This window comes from Rhipicephalus microplus, chromosome 9, assembly GCF_043290135.1.
Source record: "Rhipicephalus microplus isolate Deutch F79 chromosome 9, USDA_Rmic, whole genome shotgun sequence".
NCBI classification, from domain to species: domain Eukaryota; kingdom Metazoa; phylum Arthropoda; class Arachnida; order Ixodida; family Ixodidae; genus Rhipicephalus; species Rhipicephalus microplus.
The window spans coordinates 14,874,662-14,893,775 of record NC_134708.1 but is presented as its reverse complement, the minus strand read 5'-3'; the positions used below and the strand labels follow the sequence as shown (position 1 = coordinate 14,893,775).

At 46.5% G+C, this 19,114-nt stretch overlaps 1 protein-coding gene across 4 annotated transcripts in view; it reads left to right on the top strand.

The window, feature by feature from the left end:
- LOC119163495 (putative phosphatidate phosphatase) overlaps nt 1-19,114 on the top strand; it is a 92,257-nt gene that overhangs the window by 26,019 nt on the left and 47,124 nt on the right. For 2 of the 4 annotated variants that reach the window (XM_075873175.1, XM_037415501.2), the window contains exon 1: nt 5,401-5,535. The exons of the other annotated variants lie outside the window; for them this stretch is intronic. The gene's annotated coding sequence lies outside the window, so the exon portion shown is untranslated. Of the gene's footprint in view, nt 1-5,400; nt 5,536-19,114 lie in introns of those variants that run through there. 4 annotated transcript variants of the gene reach the window in all.

Sequence of the window (19,114 nt, the reverse complement as noted above, 5' to 3'; positions counted from 1 at the left end):
TTTATTAGTGTGACGACTTCGGGCACCCTGATTTACTGGTCTCGTGTCTCCACTTCAGTGGTTTACTGCCTCGGTGGTTTACATCCATGCATGCATGCGTGTTTTTTACGTAGATACATACATACATACATACATACATACATACATACATACATACATACATACATACATACATACATACATACATACATACATACATACATACTCGAAGGTCGCAGGTGTTCGGTTCCTGCCCACGGCAAGGTATCTTTTCACCCACTTTTCTTCATATTTACATTACAATTCGGTCTATCTTCCCCTATACTTTCCTTGGCATTATTGTCTGTTGGATCTCATCAATATTGTGTCAAACAAAGAAAAACGAGACCTTAAGTATACACTTCTTTCCGTAATTCACGAGGGTCTCGTACTGGCAGGCTTGGTGCCTTTAGGTTGCATGCGAGGGACTATTGGTCAGCTGTCAGCTCGTGTGTCATATTATATATATTTATATATATATATAACCGTGGTAGCTCAGTGGTAGAGCATCGAACGCGTTATTCGAGGGTCGTTGGTTCGATTCCTGTTCCCGGCAAGTTATTTTTTCACCCACTTTTCTTTCTTCTTATTCACATTAAATTGGTTCTAATAACTTCCCCTATACTATCCTTGGCATTATTGGCTGTTAGATCTCATTAATACTGGGTCAAAACACGGAAAAACGAGCCCTTTGGTGTATATATATATATATATATATATATATATATATATATTCCTCAGTGAATCTCCTTATGAAGTCAGTGTGCAGGGCAGACTGACCCCGTACACATGCTTATGATCATTAGTGCTTCCCACAAACAGCTCAGGCAAGTGCAAAAGATGGAAGTTGCGGCGTTGCGCATATCGTAGTTGGCGATAAAGCACTTCGAAAACGCCGCGCTTATACCAGTTCACTGACCTGCAGCGGCCTTAACGCTAGTTTCGAGCTCAAAGTCTCCGTACATTAACGTCGCAAGGTTATGTAACTGGTGTGCGGGAATTTTTCGAGAGCCCGGGTGGGAGTGGCTTGTGGCTGCAGCCACCCACGGTTTCATCCGGAAGTGGTATGGCGGAAGTATGTTGTAAGAGGGAGAGGGTGAGAAAGGGTTATTTGCGTAAGCCTCAAAGTCAATGGTCCGTACGGTGCTAGGACGGTTGACCGCGACGCGAGATCCCGTTAATAGACTGTTACGCCCGTCCCAAGAAAACCTCTTCGTGAACTGGTTTTTTTTTTTTCTTTCATTCTTTATAGATAAGAAAATGCCATTTTGCGTTATACGGAAGGCATATGACCCGTGTCGCCTGTAAACGCCGCGCGTTAGATTTGGAAGCTGAAACTTTTTTCTTTATTTTTTTTACATCACAAGCGACCACCGGAGTTGGAACAGGGCTATTTATTACTCTCACCGCATATTGCAGTGCTCGAAGTGCTGGAAGCCTCCGTTTCATCCGCTTCCTGTGTGCGTTAAGGCTACTTTGAGGGTGCACACACACACACACACACACACACACACACACACACAAAGTTTGTGCTGGAAACTATGAAATGCGTTTTGCGAGGTTAAGCGAATGCTGTACCGGTTCGTACCGGACTCTGCTTATCTGAGCGCTCATTTGTTACGCTCTACCTGCAGTCGAATCGTTAGTATTTCGTGCAGCTATTGCGCGGTCCTGGGGCAGTTGTAAGAATAATTATAATTGTTGTGGTTTTGCGTCTCGCGAGCACGATATCGTCATGAGCTAGGGACGCTATAGTAGAGGTATCCAGAAATTTTGATCACCTGGGGTTCTCATAGGGACAATAAAGTCAAACGGCATTTTATGTCAAAGTGAAAGCTCAATGTATGACAACGGCTAAAAGGACAATATTATCAACAGCAATGCCTTACTTGCACGATGATGATGAACAAACTTTATTTAATTAGCAGAAAGGTCCTCTTCCCCTTTCAGGTGCGAGAGGAAAAGGGAGGACCAAACCTAGACGACGGCCATGATCCCATGGCACGAGAAATTAAAATAAATGCACGGGAACACATGAGTTACGCCTAGGACATTCGCAAAGTGATCCCGATGACGTGAAAGTTGCCGCCTACAATTAATCACTAGTAATTGAACTAGCTGCTCTAAATAAAGAACCTTCCGTGCATCAAGAGGCGTAATAAAATGCAGCTTGTGATTCTCTTTTTGGATTCATAGATAAAAAATAAAGCCGCCGGACGTTACTATAGGGAAGGGCGCGAGTGGTTGAAAAGGTCAATTTTCGCCTGATTAAACTGGACAGGTCGTGCTATCTAGAAAGGCCCAGTTGAACCAGGCATCCCTATTGAAACGATGCGTATGCGATGTCCAATAATTCTGTATGTTTCCGTAAGAATCTTACGGAAATATATGGAAAATATATAGGAAACTTGTATTCTTACGGAAACATACGGAATTATTGGACATCGCATACGGATCGTTATGCCTGCCATCTTGGAGGCCATGTCAGGAAATCGTTCAATGACGTTTCTTGCTGCTGTGGCTCCCGCTGCTTTCGCTCTGCTGCTGCTAGTGTCGGTGGCCGCGCAGTAAAGCCGGTCAACGTTGTCTACGGCAACAGTGACGTGAGACGTTGCGCTTCAGGCGGGTAATTTGAAGTGTGCTAACGCGATGCGGACCACTAAAACGCGATTTTATTTGAAAACAAGCCCTTTCTTTGGGACAAAAGTAGCACTGCGAGGTTTCTAGACCGCTATTTCAACAATCAACGTTAGTGTCGCCTTGCCTTTATCAATCAATCGATCAAATCAAATTTTATTTTCGCTTCAGACAATACAGCGCATTGTCACTGCGAAAATAGGGGACCAGAGAAAAAAGCTGCGCTTGCGCAGCTTGACTAAGCTCTGGTCACCCGTACAGCAGTAGTGACAGGGCAAAACATCTAACAAGTCTATATAGCCACGGTATATACAATGCGATTACAAAAAAAAACCATCAATGTATGTTTTAAGTTACAATCACTTTAGCAAAACCAGCTACTGTAAATATACAAACATGAGTAGTTCTAATACTTTTACATAAACAGATCTAGTAAGGTTTTGTTAGTAAAGTTAAGAACGTCAACATTTCTTTGTTCTAGTTCATTTAGTGTGGTTGCGAGTATATAATCAAGTTTTTCTTTCCCATAATAGGTACGCGAGAAAGGAACGTGGTATGGTGGGTGATACCTGAAAAGATAGAAAATTGTATTTGCTCGAAGATTTGCAATTTCTTCGAATAGCTGTGTTCTTCCTGATGTGGCATTTTTGTATGTTCTCAGTAATTTATGCTTGTATATGTTGTGAATCTTCATAATTTTATGTTTGTGGAATAAAGGTTTCCCTTCAATAAAAGTGCCCCTTTAACGTGCACCAAAATATTGTTGTTGATGGTGATGGCTTGCACCCACGTAATAGCAACGGCCTTGTTAAAATATGACCAATGTGATGGGGCATGAAGGTTGTGATGTCACTTCGATATTATCAGTGCATCGCATGCAGTTTGCCTCGTTGTTTTCGCGCACATACGCGTCAAATGTATACCAGCAGCGTCGTTATCACTGTGGAGCATGTTATTTTACCACGTGATTATGTTGCCTTGACGTCATCAAGTTTGGCGTGTGTTCGAGCACCCTGCAGTACGTCAAGAACCTAGCTGCGTTCATGTCGTCACGAGCAAGCTGGCAATTGAAGCTACTGGATAATTGATTGATATGTGGGGTTTAACGTCCCAAAACCACCATTTGATTATGAGAAACGCCGTAGTGGAGGGCTCCGGAAATTTCAACCACCTGGGGTTCTTTAACGTGCACCCAAATCTGAGCACACGGGCCTACAACATTTCCGCCTCCATCGGAAATGCAGCCGCCGCAGCCGGGATTGGAACCCGCGACCTGCGGGTCAGCAGCCGAGTACCTTAGCCACTAGAGCACCGCGGCGGGGCGAAGCTACTGGATATATTTTCGGTATTACAATGTTTCTCCATAAGGCCTCCAGGGAAAGTTAATTAGAGATGATTGATTGATTGATATGTTGTGTTTAATGTCCCAAAACCACCATATGATTATGAGAGACGTCGTAGTGGAGGGCTCCGAAAATTTCGACCACCTTGGCTTGTTTAACGTGCACCCAGTTAATTAAGGATACTTAGTTAGTTTCGCAAATATTCGTTGGGACTTGTCGAAGTATTGTGCGTTTATGGCGGAATAATCTGGCTCGAGAAGTAAGTAGAATGGTGCGCTGCCGCGGTACAGTCAGTGGTTGTGGTGCTGGGCTGAAGGTCGCAGGTTCGATTCCCAGCAGTCGTGGCGACCGTATTTCCGAGGAAAAGTGCTATATAGGCTCGCGTACTTGGCTTTAGTTGCACGCTAAAGAACCCCGGGCTAACGGGATTTCCGGAGCCCTCCACTAGGGCGTCTCTCGCAATCATGTCGCTTACAGTTCCGGCGCGTAAAACTCCAGATACGTTATCCAAAAAAAAAAAAGTGAACGCGGGACTTGTGGACCATAGTTTCCCACAGTACTAACTAGAGGGAACTCTGGCGCTAGTGTCTATGGGAGCTGCAACGCAAGGCACTTCAACGAGCATGGGAATGATGGGTAGTACACACATTTGTCTAAACTTCGTACTTCTGGCCTGCTTTTGGCTTTGTGCGTGTTCGTGTGGCTTGGAGCTGTTTTTTCACGACAACATAAATTAGCAAATGTTCACCGTTTGCGCTTCACAACCTTATTCTTTTAAGCTTACTATTTCGAATCAAGTCGGTAAGTTCAAAAGGGTTCGTTCTTTCTTTCAAAACAAAACCGTAACCAGTAATAAACGAAGCCGCAAGTACGATTCGCCGCCCGCAAGTACGAAGACTAGTCGAATATGTGTACTACCCATCATTCCCATGGTCGCCGAACGATCGCAGCGCCAGAGTGCCCCCTAGTTAATTTTGATAAACTCTATGTTGCGGACGACGCATGCGCGCATGCCCGTACTCCTGCATTAAAAAAAATAAATATGGAAAGAAAGCGTGGTACTATACGCATCTTCTTTTCCCGTTTATTTCACCGTCCATCTCGTATAACGCGTTTTGTTTTTGTTTTTGTTTTTACGATCCTCTGATTTTTCGCCGCGGCACTGATTCTGATTCGAGTCGCGTGACCGTTCACTGCGTCCCAGCCGCACACTTTATACGCCAACAACTCGTTGCGGTGACCGGAGTTTATTCGTAATTTTGCTTTTCTGCGCCGGGCGGCGCTAATTGTCGCGTTGACCTCGACTGGGCCGCCCCTCGTCGACCTTTGCTTTGATACGAGCAGCTGCTCGTGCCGTAACCGCGCCACATCCTGCGTCATACGCCACTGCTTGACCGTGAAAAAAATATATATCGCACGGTCGCGCCTGTGGTGTGCGGGGTGCCCGACTGGTTTGTTGCGGTGTGGACGACTGACTGCGTGCGGTTTTTTATCCCGCGGTGCCATCGACCTTCCTTCCGTCGACCGTGTGGGTTGGGTGAGTGGTGCGAAGTCTTTCTATACCGTTCACCCCCTCTGACTCGGGTATGTCTTCTTGCCGGCTGCGTCTATAATTGTTTCGAGGCTCCAGTGTCACTTGATTAATGTTTTGCTCGTCTGGTTTGGCCGTATACGTTCCCGCCTTTTATTTTGTGCTTGCCGTTTTTTTTCTCTTCGAAATGGGCATCTGGATGAACAGCACGTTTGCCGGTCGCAAAATGAAGTTCAATAATACTCTGGGATACCTATGGTCTAAAATCACGCAAGTCTATGGAGCGGCCGTCGGCCGTTACAGCCGGCGTTTTTTTTTTTTCTTTCTTTTCCATAAAATATTCAGAGACCGACGTCTCAATGATGTCGAACATGGTTGCACTGCCCGTATATATCTCTGTGCTGTAATTCGAGCATAAACGGAAGCTCGCAGCTAACGCGAGCTATCTAGCAACTGTGGATGGCAGAGGCGTCCAGAGTCACGCAATCGAACGCTCTGAGACTAGTGTGTTTCAGATTTTGCTCTCTACTTGAAAGCTTGTAGGTTGTACTCCCGTCGACCTATTTTTGTATGTTTGCACCTTTTGCGTGCTTTAGTTCTAATTCTTGCTTTTCTTTCATCCCTCGCTTTTGCGTATCGAGTTAATTTGTTTTTTTTTTTTGTTAGGCTTAGTTGCTTGTGTGTTGGATCCGCCCCCTCCCTTTTTTTTTGTGTGTGAACTGTGTTCACTGCTCGAGCGACGTGTTAGTATCCCTTTAGAGAGAGAGAGAGAGAGAGAGAGAGAGAGAGAGAGAGAGAGAGAGAGAGAGAGAGAAACGTCTTTATTCACAAAGGCAAAGAGGAGGAAGGCGTGGGAGGAACCCCTAGTCCGGTGTCCCTAGGACGACTCCAGCGACGAGTCGGGCCCGCTGTATCGGAGCTCGGAGGACCTCGGGGTGGGTCCATCGCGGAAAGCACGAGCGTGCCCACAAATGGTCCGCCGACTTATTCATTCGTTGTGGTGGTGACGTCGGCCAGCGCGGCAAATAGTTGACGCATCTCGACTTCGGCCGGGCCCGTGGGTGTGTGAACTCGGCCGCGCTATAAACAACTGTTGTTTGCTGGTGCGGGCCCATTATTCTTTCATTGAACGTGTCGCAAATCAACCTGTGGGGGTACCCTTTGTCGCTGTTACCTGGCTTTCGGTGAGGATCGTCGTGCTCGTCAAAGTGGTGGGTGGGGCGCAGCGCTGTTTTTTTTAAAGCGATAGCGTTAAAGAGCTTGTTTCGTTGAAAGTTCGGTGTTGGCGTCGTTGGCTGTGAGCAAAAAAGCTATAACTAAACGAATAAAATGGTTAAAAAAAAACGCTGCGGCAGAGTCGGGACCGAACCAGGGTTTTGGGCCCGAGTAGAGATCCAATCCCGGCACTTCACGTGGCAAGCAGATGTTTCACCACAAAGCCACGCCCCTGCTTCTGAAAACCGTGAAAAGAACTTCCTCCTCTAGGAAATGCAGTGAAAATAGCTTTCATGCTTCACAAACACGCGCGTCCTGCATATATGCTTCACAATGCAACGTGAAATATTGCAGTAATAATGAGTGGTACAAGCGTCCATTGCCAAGGGTGCGTCAGAATGATTATCATAATGGCTCCGTCGTTGAAAGCCGATACCCCACTACGAAAGACACACATGCTACTGCACATTTTTCCTTAAGGCCACGTATAGTAGGTGCGTAGCAAATTCGAAAAGGTTTCATGCATTAAGTGTTTGAAGTACGCACTATACGAACAGGATGCGGCTATCGCGTTCCTAAAGGTGAAGCTTTAGGGTCCTCTATATTTTTTTTCTTGACGTGGATTGTTAATTGACGCTGTCCGTCACTGTTCTGCAAGTGCAGGCAAGACTGAGCATAAATGGACACTAAAAAGAGACAAAGAAAAATATTAGGGGACACGTAAGTTTCACCTTAAAAAGTTGATAGCGATATCGTGCCCCGAGTGCGTACTTCAAGCACTTGGGTGCTTGTAACGCGTAGTAACATGACGTGTAAAAGGCGCAGTAACGGTTGCGAGTGACCGGATTTAAACCATGAAGTGATTATGATAATCACGTGGCCTGACGCCCGATGGCAATGCACGCGTCTGCCACCCCAAGAGCTTAAAAAAAAAAATTCTGGAGTGGAAGCTCCCGCACTGCTTCGCCAGCAGTAGCGAAGCCAGGTTTTGCCCTCCATGGATCTCGGAAACATGCTTTCTTCTGGTGGTGCCCACTTAGACTTGAAGTGGCTTTGATTTGTTAGTCTAAAGGCTGCGTTAATTATAAATTAGAAGACATTTCTTTCCCAAGAAATAATCCGCATCGACTAGTACCGGTGACTTGATCTCCAATAAAGTTTGCCTTTAATTCGAGGCTTACAAAAAAGGAAGCTAGTAACACAAGCACGCACTTTGAGCGCCATCTGACCCGAAAAGGTTGTCATGTTAAACTCGTTGGGCGTGACAGGAAAACGCTCCTTCTCAGTCGCCGAACGCCACAGCTCATCGTGCCCCTAGTAATATGACTGCCGCAGCCGCCATGTTACGGTTGGCACGGCTTCACTCGTGAGCAAGAATTTTCACTCCAACAATTTTTTTTTGTAAACTTCCTTGGTACCACCCATTATTACTGCACTATTTCATATTGTGTTATGAAGCATATATACAAGACGCGTGTGTTAACGGGTAAATGCAGTAAGGCCTGCAGTACGACTGGCCAATGGGCCAGTCTTACTGCAATATATTTATATTACCCAGGGCTCTTTTCTATGTGTTCACTCGAACAGCGCTGTTTTTTCTTTCTCTTTTGCTCTTTTCCTGTCCTAGTGTTTTCTGGTGTTGCGCTGTAAATAAATTCACAATGTGGGGGTTAAGCATGATAGTTATTTTCAGTCTATTTAGCTGGAGTGTGGCTGTGTCGCTTGCCGCGCAAACGACCAGGGCTCTATCTCCACTCTCACCGAGAATTTTTGATTTAATTCACTAGGGAAAACAACTTTAACTCGAAGCAAAGTAAAGTATATGTTAAAATACGTAAAAAACCCGACGTTTGCACCATCTCGATTTTTCGATCACGCACAACATGATTTGTCGCTAATGACACCGACGCCAGAATGAATGCGAAACGAGTTTAATGCTATCGAGTTGAAAAGTGTTTCGACTCCACTAGCGTAAACATTCGGGTGGCCGGCCGGGCATGCAGCGCTGTTCTTTCGCCAAGCAAAGTCTTCACTTTCTATTGCATCACCGCCGTCGATCCCCCTGACGCACCGTCATGACACTTTGCAGATATGTTTCAAAAAGCGGTGTTTCAAATGGAGGACCACACCGTATATATGCACGTTTGTATGTGAACTAGATGAAAAACTTGAGGGTTTTGTTGAATTCCGTCGGCGATTCTGACCCCTGACGCTGAACTAAACATTGTTTCAGGAAGTAACGAAGAACCTCTAACTCACAATGTGCACATTTTGGCCCGGTGATGATCGAGTAGCGGACTTCACCCCATCTTTGTGGCGCGTACCCATTTGACGGATTGTGATGACGACATGCTTTCGCTTGCTCTGACTAAAAAAAATAAATAGAGTTCCTGGCTTTGACACAATAGATCGTGAATTTGTGCTGAGCTTGTGGCGTTGTAACCACATAATGAGATGATTGTCATGCTGGGATGCAATAGGTTTCGCGATTGCGTGGTGATGTTCTGTCACGAGTATATATTTCCAGCGTTTTCGCTAATAAAATTTCAGTTGAAGTCGGCGATCTTTCTGTCCTTGTCCCTTCTTCTGTAGTTACGTCTTAACTGCTCGTAGTCGTGCGCTGTGCCAATATGATAACACGCCGACAATCCGAGACCATGAAGTACAGTAATGCAAAGACCGTTCATGTCTTGAGAAGACGCTTATAGGCTATTTTCCCTAAGACACCTAGGCGTGGCTTAAATCTGATGTTGTTGTAGCGAAGCCTCCGAACGCTGAAATGGGTCGAACTCTTGAGTACCTTCTAGTGGGGCTACCCAACAAGGACGCCGCTCGCGCTGAGAGCCCGTGCTTGGCTGTGACTGTCGCCATTGTATATTCTCGCTCATTGCCGGCTAATAAACGCCTTAACATTGTGTGTTTTCCTTGCACAATACGACGTGAATTAATAAGAGCATGGGGCATCGTAGGCAGCAACCCGACCGTATTCATGAGTATGTGTCTACCGTAACACTGTCCCTTTAGTTGTTAGGTACAAAACACTTAACAGCCCAACATGGCGACGCTGAAACCCATTCGTAAAATAGTTTCTGTAATAAACCAGAAAACCCTCCCTCAACACCTCGCGTTCAAACAGCCACACGCCGGTCTCGTAGGACTGCCGCACATCGAGTGTCTCAACTTAATTTTCTCGTCCATGGGATTCGGAGAGTGCTTTCGAAGCGTGGGCCTCGAAGGCTCCAAAACGCAGCGTAATCTTTATTTTACGATGAGCTCATCGATGGAACCACCGGAGACGTCGATGTCGTAGGAGCACGCCGAGTCCCAGCATTTTCTTTTTTTTTTATTGCATTCTTTACCATTTCATGTTGTGTCCGGTATTCTAGTATAGCATAGGCGTAGATTAATACCGGACAACGTCTGCCGTAGTTGCAGCTGCCGCCACGTCCAGTGGCGCCAGCTGTGGAGAGAAAAAAAAAAATTGACGCGTAATCTGCGTCCTTTGGGGTTCCGCGATCGCTGATCCCCGCTCACTAAATCTACTGCATAGTGGTATGGCTCTCGGAAACTGCGCTGAATCGACACGAATACCTTAGGCGTAGGTATATTTAAGGTGAATACCTTAGGTGTACGAATACCTTGCTGTCGAAGCTTGACATGAATCTAAAGTAAATAAAAGCACCAGTTAGGAGCTAATGAGCTATATAGCGCACCATGGTTATTTGATTATATTCAAGACATGAAGTGGCTAAAGCCTAAAGTGGCTAAAGCCTAAAGTAAATAAAAGCACCAGTTAGAGGCTAATGAGCTATCGAGTGCACCGTGGCTACTTGATTATATTCAAGGTGGACAACCGCTTTCAGAGGTGTGGCAATGTCCTTTTTTTATGGTTTTTATGGGGGGGGGGGGGGCGCACGCATCCCCAGTTCACACCCTGTGAATACGCGTGCCGCACAGAAACCATTTCCGGCTTGCCCAGTCCCCGCGGTCGTTTCATAAGAGTCGGAGTCTTCAGACCAATAATTCTGAACGAAGGAACAGCCCTATAGAACTGGACGGCTATAGAACTGGACAAAGACGAGAGGACACAAACACAGCGCTGACTAACAGCCGTATTTTATTGCGTTTGCACGTCAATATGCACAGGGGGGTGCACGATCGATGTGCATATCGAGGAACGTGATTTCGTTGCAACATTGCCAGATCACCGTCTTCGGAAAAAAAAACAGCAATTCATTTTTTGAGAAGTGATAGTGAAGGTACGTTGACACAAGTCCCCGCTTTTCTGGACGGACAGAGAGCTTTAAAGGTTTTTTTTTTGTTTGTTAACGCTGCTTTGCATAAGTGATATCGAGTAACTGTCACTGAGTGGACATTTCAACATCGCATTGTATGCGCCATGTGCAAGGCGACGCGTCTCCGCCTGCAGTCCAGACAGCGCGTCCTTGGGAAATGCTGAAAGCGAGAACCGCCCGTCGCCGAAATCGAGGTGGCCGTCGGCGAGGGGCCCTCCCCCGATGTAGATCATCGTGCCACGCCTGCCGCCTGTGTGTTATATGTATATAGCTATGTGGTCTTCGGCAACCCAACCCCTCTCCCCCCTTCAGCTCTTGTTGCCGGCTGGTATCGCAAAGCAAAAAGCTATGTTACACTCGCAATCATACCGTGTGTACTGGCTGAAAAGGTGCTTTAGAATGTTACGCAAAGCTTAGCGTTAGCGTTTATCGCCACTGCATGCCAGCGCGTCTTACGCCTATCCTTTTGCGTACTTGCGTTAAGTGACACGGGCGTAAACGGAAATCTTTTAGGGGCGAAGTTCTTTAAGGCGCAGGCTTGTCCGCCGTAGTGGTTGTCTGACGTAGCCACCCCTTAGTACGCGAGGTGTTGACTAGATGGCGCACGCATCACTAGTACTCGAATCGATCACTAGATGGTGTGGAGGCGTGCAGCGTTTGGGATGTTTCGATAGACAGAGAGAAGGACGGACGGAGCAAGCTCCTTCGTGATCACTCACTTCGTGGATATGGCGTGTCGATTGGGCAAAATTCACGGAGGATTAACGGGTTCCCAATGTACCTCAGGGACAGAACTTCGCCCACTCATCATTATTCACTCCGTTGTCATGCCGTGATTTTTTCGAGGAGGCGCCACTTTCATCTGAATTCTGAAAGGGTGGCGGAGGCACATGTAGAATAGTGTCGTTTTGAACCCTGCATGTCATGGCTAAAAAAAATCTGGGTGGGCAGAGGGTAAGGAGGTGGTTTGCCGCCCTCTGGTTACGCAACTGTGACGGAAATAGCGTGCGTACGCAGTTAGTGCTATTTTTTTTTGCGTAAGTTACCGTAAAACTGCCCGATTGTGACATCCCGCTTCGGCTACAGCGATCGCATCATCGATGGGCTGTCGCACTCGTCGCCCACCCTATAAAAGTCGCCTGCAATAGTCAATCTGTACATTGCGAAATTCATCCGCGCTTCTGTTTTTGAGCATCTGTAGGCTACTTTGCTTTCCATTCATGGGCACCGATATCTTGGGCTGTCAAATGAATGTTTTCTTAGCTTCGTACGTCCGAGGCGTTAATTAACGGGGTCGTGGAACGTCGAATACGCCAGCCTAACAGTTTTCATGCGTGCACGTCTATACTGTATACTGCTGTTCGTTTATCTGTTAGATTCAAAATTTACAATTTCAACGGTGCAGTTATATATGGCTGCACCAAAAGCCATCCACACAGTAGTTGATAATAGCAGTAGCCTTACCATGGAGCCACGCGGGCAAGACATGACAAGATACGGTGGAATCCTAAAGCGTGCAAAGTGCCGTCGATTGTGTTGCCTTATTTGCTATGACTGCCATGCGGCGACACTCTGACAGGCTCGGTGCGAATAAGAGCGGGAACTCTTTTTTAATATTTATATAGTTTTGCTACAACCTCTATTTATTAATAGTGGCAGCATCGTGCTTAGTTTTGTCATATTCGGTGGCGTATAGTGCGTCGGTAGTACACCAGGCCCGTGTCCCACCCCCCGTGCCCCGAATTTCTTCGGACGTAAGAGATGCCCCCCACAGCTCCCAGCCCCCCCCCCCCCCCCCGAAAAAAATTTCTGCCTGCGTTCTTGATTACATTATATAATTGTTAAGATGTTACCAGTTATAGTATTGCAACCGTCTATATTCTTTTTGCGTTCGGAAAAGTACTTGGTGTCTAGCACTAATGATTCGCATCGTATGCCCGAATTAAACGCGCGTTCGCATAGGCGGGGCATGCCTGTGACAGCCTCGGTGCGTGAAAGAATGCAGCTTGTTCACCGGCTGTCCTCGGCAGAAATTATTACCTCTGCATGCCGCAGTTCAAGCATGCAGGATGCTGAAGCGGAGTCGCGAGTTAAGCAAGTTGACAGCGCAACGGGTTAGATATACGGGCAGGTAACGGACACAGCACTGAACTCGCAACTGATTGATTTGGAAAAGGAAAGGACATTAATAGGACACATTGGCTCATCGGAACTGTGCCCATGTGCACATGTGTTACGAAACATCACTCATGTCTTGTCTAACAGATTTTTATATTCTTCATCCTGAAGAGTGATAGATGGATGAACTTGTTATTGGATTTATTGCGGGCGTGTGGCCCCACTTGCAGAAAACAACTATCGGATATAGACATGGTGATTAGCGCACGCGTGAGGCAGCCGAAGCATTTTTTTCGTTATATCCAATAACAATTGCATAAGTCATTCATATATCGCTCTTCTAGATGAATTTAGTTAACTGTTATAGACAAGACGCGAATTTTGTTGTGTTGTGTAATACATGTGCAGTTTTGGTGAGTCATTGTTTCTTAACCGTGTTCTTTCCTTTTCAAATAAAATTCAGTACTGAGTTCATGCTGTGTCCCTTCTCTGTCGGTAATTCGTTGCGCTGTAAAATTATTATACGATAAAGTAAGATTGCGGTTTGAGCTCGTTCAAAATCCGTACTTCACGGAAAGCTTTCCTGCGCAAACTTTAAGCGCGGGCACGAAGGAGCACAAATATCGGGACGGGTGCCAACTTGCAACTAATTTATATCACAACGAAAAGAACCTCTTTTTGAGCACATTGAACCGTGTGACAGTAGACCAGTAACAGTATGGCATTCGACCAGTACGATGACGCATGCACGCAATGCTCACGTGTTGACGTCTGTCCTGTTCATTGTGTTCCTTTGTGCCCGTGTTTTAGGTGCTGGCAAGTTGTTGTGAAATATAAAACTGCTCTCTCTCTCTCGCTATTACTCGTTTCTTAGAAGAAAACGTAAGTGTGTCATACGCAAAACTGATCACGTAGCGCAAAAAAAAAAAATGACACAGGACAAGGCAAGAGACGAAGTGCTCCCCTTCGTCCCTTCCCTTGTCCTGTGTCATTTACATACGATATATGATCAGGACAAAAAACAAAAACTTGCATGTGACTGTCACTTGACACGAAGTGAGAAAGGCAGAACAGAAGTTTGCACATGATGCACTCATTTGGTGCATACACACGATTTTTTTTTTCTCGCTCTTGCAAGCTACGCGATGTTTCAGTCACGGCAGTCCACTGGGCCGTTTCTCCTTTTACTTTTTTTTTCACGACTGCCAGGAACCGGCTTCATCTCCGGCTGCTGCTCGTTTCTCGCTCACGAAATGGTCTCGGAGACCTTGACATTCTTCCCAAGCTTCTTCCTCTCCTCCTCCTCTTTCTTTTTTGTTTCCTTCCAGGTGCCCCACGTCTTTCATTCGACATTGCCACCGTTTCCCTCTGGTAGCTCCGCTCCTCCATCCTTCCTATACACACCTTCCTTCTTTATTTTTATTTTCTCCTCCACCGCCGCTCTACGTACACATTTGCCTAGCAGCACTCGCTCTTCCATCGAAGCTGTTACGCAACCTTCATCGGCTTTTCGCGCCAGCGTTGTTTTTACTTCCTTCATCTGCTTCTCCGTCCAGCCGTCCTGCGTTACAAAGGCAGGACTGGATGATGGCGTCAATGATGCCGATCTTCGCTGGGAGGAGACGATATTCTGTTTTTATTTTTCTCGGCTCTTGTACTCGCGTGGTGCACGAACGATGCGAAGCGATGCATGCTGCGGAGGCTTTCGTTGTTTAGCTTTTGTTTGCCATTTATTGCCATTCAGTTTCTCGCACCTCGCAACGGCCCCTGTTAAGTAAGGCCCGGTCTCTGTATGGGTGCCGTTTCTTCTGTCGCGTTCCTCGTATATTTCTCTTTCGCGTATTCCCACCTTCCGTTTGATGGGACAACAAAAAGGGTTGCTTTCTGTTCTTACGGGCGAACGTCTGTCGGTCTTCCGCAGAACCTCCCGACTGTTGCGTTGCTCGTAAAAAGTCTCTGGTTGCGAATGGCGTCCTCCGCATTCACACAGTTGGCACTGGAGACGGGAACAATCGTTGTGCTTGTTTTGCCTTCTCTTCCTTTTGATTTCTGTCGTGCTTTTCCTCTCCCTTTTTTTTCGCTCTTTTGTTTTCTTGCTTACCGAATGTGGCGCATTGTCTCTCTCGTGAGCGTTCCTTCGTTATCTCTAGTTAAGTTAGTTAATGTGTTCGCCCGTCGCGAAACTCCGGTCTTTAACCGCGTCGGATTGTTTGCCGACGTGTGAAGGGGAAGTGGTTAACTCGTGGTTTGTACTGCTTTTTTTTTTTTGCGCGAGTTACTTTCTCTGGCCTCGAGCTTTGTGTGTGGATTGAACGACGGGGGACGGAAGAGAGCGCTGCGTGATGAGACCGGGAAAAACCTAAAGAGGGGCTCTGGTTGTCAAGTGACGCTTCAGGCGACCGTAACACTTTTACTTCCTGATCAGCCTTGTTGTCACGCGTCGGGTTCCGATGGCGCTCGATATGTATAGAGCGATATGTATCGTGAACTTGTAAAGTTGTTTTGAAAAGTTCCAGGCACAACGCAGTGACAGGAGCAACTGGGACGTTTGCGGGATCACAGTGTAGGGCGCACCGTCTTAGGACGCCTGTTGCTGAGCAGCTCCTTATTAGGTTATCTATAACATTGTTAGTTTCGTAGATGGGATTAAGTACAATCTGCCGCCTGAAAAAAAAAAAACAACGTTGCTTCGATTGCAGGCATGCCGCTGTATAGAATTCTGTGTGTAGCCTGCGAAATCAAAGGGCAGCTCCAGTTCTCATCTCGGAGGCCACAGTCTGTGTTCCACGTTTGTCGTCGCCGGCGCTACTAGCGCTATTCTTTACGTCGCTCCCACTGTAAGCTTTGGCAGTTTGAGCGACTGGCCGAAATAAAGTCAATTCCTGCTGCCTTCAAATTTTCGGAACCCGAACAGGGGAGCAATCGTCCGACTAGGGCTGTGACGTTATACAACGCGTCAGTCTAACTAGTAACTTCGACTAGTTACCTTGTGAAACCGTAAGTGACGGCTTTGTTGAACCCTATTTGTATCTATGAAGCATAGACTGCTTAGTTAGCTGGCAATTTATTATCTTGTTGAAAAAAAAACAACCAAAACGCGGTGGAAGACATTCACGAACCAAAGAACAGTTGGCGAAGCATCATTGATCTTTTGTAAAAACAGTGAATGGTTTAAGATGATCCATTCAGAATTTATCTGTGCAGCGTTAATGAAATAGTTAGCAGTGTAGCGTAGAAGTGACCGATTTCCAGTACTTTCCATGCCGAATCGTCTGTTAGCAATCGGGAACTTTATATCCATTACTGCAAAGGAAAGGGTTATAATACAGTGTTAGGTTGGGCTAGTTGGTGAAAACTAGGTAACGATGCAAAGAACGGGACAAATTGACTGACAAATACTACGTGCTGGACAGTGCTTCCATTCTCTCTCTTTTTTCTTTCTCTCTCTCTATGTGTGTGTGTGGGGGGGGGGGGTCACATGCATATCTGCTTGCGCCGTTTTCCAATAACTGCTGCTCTCTCGATTGTGGGCTTGTTAGCGATGAGTGGTTTCTGATACGGCAATCTGATCTCTTATCGAGGGTGACTCGTCATTTCACATTGTCACATTTCGAGCGTTGCCTGGGTAGGGCGCATGACCTTTTGTAGCCTGTATCACTGTAAACCAGTTTGCATTTGCGCGTCCAAAACTATAGCCATGCCATCGGTTGTTTAGTGCTCTGGACACCCATGGCATGGGCGTTCTGGACGCGCAAGGCACCCTTAAGGATGCAAACTGGTTTACAATAGCAGCTGAAGTGTTTCGGTGATGAGCACATATAGATGAAGGTCCCGGCATTGCGGAAACAGGAATGGGCACAGCGCAACGCGATGGAAAAAGTGTCTACTCATAGAACACACACGCCAACCTTCGCTCTAACCCGTTTCCTTTTATAGGGCAAGGTCTCCTTATGTTTTTTTTTAATTTTTTCGTCTATGGCATCGAAAATCATGAATATGAATCGCAATCTATTACGTTTTTAACAGTGAAGCTGCTTAGTCTGAAGCGCGGACATTTCTGTTTGTTCGTCGTAGATCAGAAATGGGTATGTACCACTGAAAGTTGGTGAATCCCACTATACGAATATGCGCCACTCCTGTACCGCTATACTCCCACAACTGACCACTACGCCCATTGCTACTCCAGCCGCTCGTCCCACTCGTCAACCACTTCGTTCACTCAACCCGCCGCGGTGGTCTAGTGGTTATATTGCCCTCATCTGATGACCCGCTGGTTGTGGTCTCGAATCCCGGCCGCGGCGACTGCATTTTCGATGCGAGTGAAAAATGCTCGAGGCCCATTTAGGTGCACGCTAAAAAACCCGAGAGGGTCGAAATTTTCGGGGACGTTAAGCCCCGTAACTTATTATTACTTCATTCAACACCACTTAATTCTTATCGCACTTCATTTAACCAGCTCGAATACTCGGCATAGCGAATGGTTTTCCGTAAGCCGCCTGCATTGCCGTTTCGCGATCGTCCGCCAAGCGGACTTCGATGATTTTTTTTTTTTCTGTGACGTATATGCTTTCCCTGCGATGTTTTCCCCGCTCGGCTGCACTGGGATGCCTTTTACTCCGCTGGACCGCCTGCCTGTCTTCTGTTCTACCTGCATGATCATCCGTTAAGTAGGGTAATGTGTGCTTCCTTCGTGAGTGTATTGGAGGATTCATTATTGCGAAGGACTCGCTTTACTTTCGACGCCGCTGTGCCGTTCGAATTTCTCACGGTTCTCTCGGCGGGAAGAAGCTGAACGCCGCGAGATGCGCCCATTTCCGACGAAAGCCCTACCACCAGATGGCGAAGGTGATTAGTGGGCATCTAGCGCGCGTCGCGCGCTAAGCCGAGAGACTCGATTGCGATGCAGAAAGGAACGCGCGTGGATTAAAAGCCGAGGTCTCTGCGTAACAGAAAGGAGGACAAGCTTGTTCTCGGCAGAGTTGCAGGCAGAATAGAACGATCTGTACATCATTTAACCATATGGTGTAGTAGCGCAATTTTCACGGGGACGAAGAGGACAAGAGCACACGACACTCGCTACCTCTTGTCCTCTTCGTCCCCGTGAAAATTGCGCTACTACACCATATGGTTAAATGATGTCTCACCAACTAGCCCAGCTCTCAACCCTACTGAACGATCTGTACATTGGAGTGTAAATTACAAAAAGTAATCTTGACGAAACGCCCGGGAGAAAACCTTCGATTTACTCGAGCCGACAGTGGCTGTATGTCCAGTTGAAGTTGTACAGTATAGTGTGGTTGGTGCATAGTGCCTTTGTATGTCTGCAAAGTTCCTGCAGCTCTCGAATTGCCTATTTACCGGTAGGCGTTAACGTGAACGGTTTGGTTAGTGGCGCTGGGCTTAACTACTCTGAATAAGGTATTTCGCTATTGTGCGAAAACTGGCATATCACTTTGAAGTCACGTACGTCAACTCTCTTTTGGGAGATGGTTTCGAAACATAGTTGGTCTCTTTAAATAGACTCAATTCTAAGTCGATCAGGACTCGACAGGAAGAGTTGCACATACTTCACATATTTTATTTTTTTTGTTCGATAGTACGCACATGTAACATTGACGGTAATTGTAACATTGACGCACATGTAATTTGACTTTGACGGTGCGTCGCTCTTTGGAGGATTTGTTTTTAAGACCTACATAGTTTTAGTTCCATTTGCTGATAATCACTAGCGCAGCCTGTCGTCAGATGTCGCTGCTGCGATAGTACACAGGTGGGGTGGATTCCAAAGAGACAAGATTCATTTCGATAAGAGGCTTGGACACGAGGTGGGCTGGCGACTGGCAGGACGCGCAGTAGCTTTTTTGGGGGGCTCACGGGCCCTTCGGAGTCCGGGGTAGCTCGTAACAGGGAAAACAACCAGGAGGACGCTTTGACAGGTAGAATTGCGAAAAACCAGA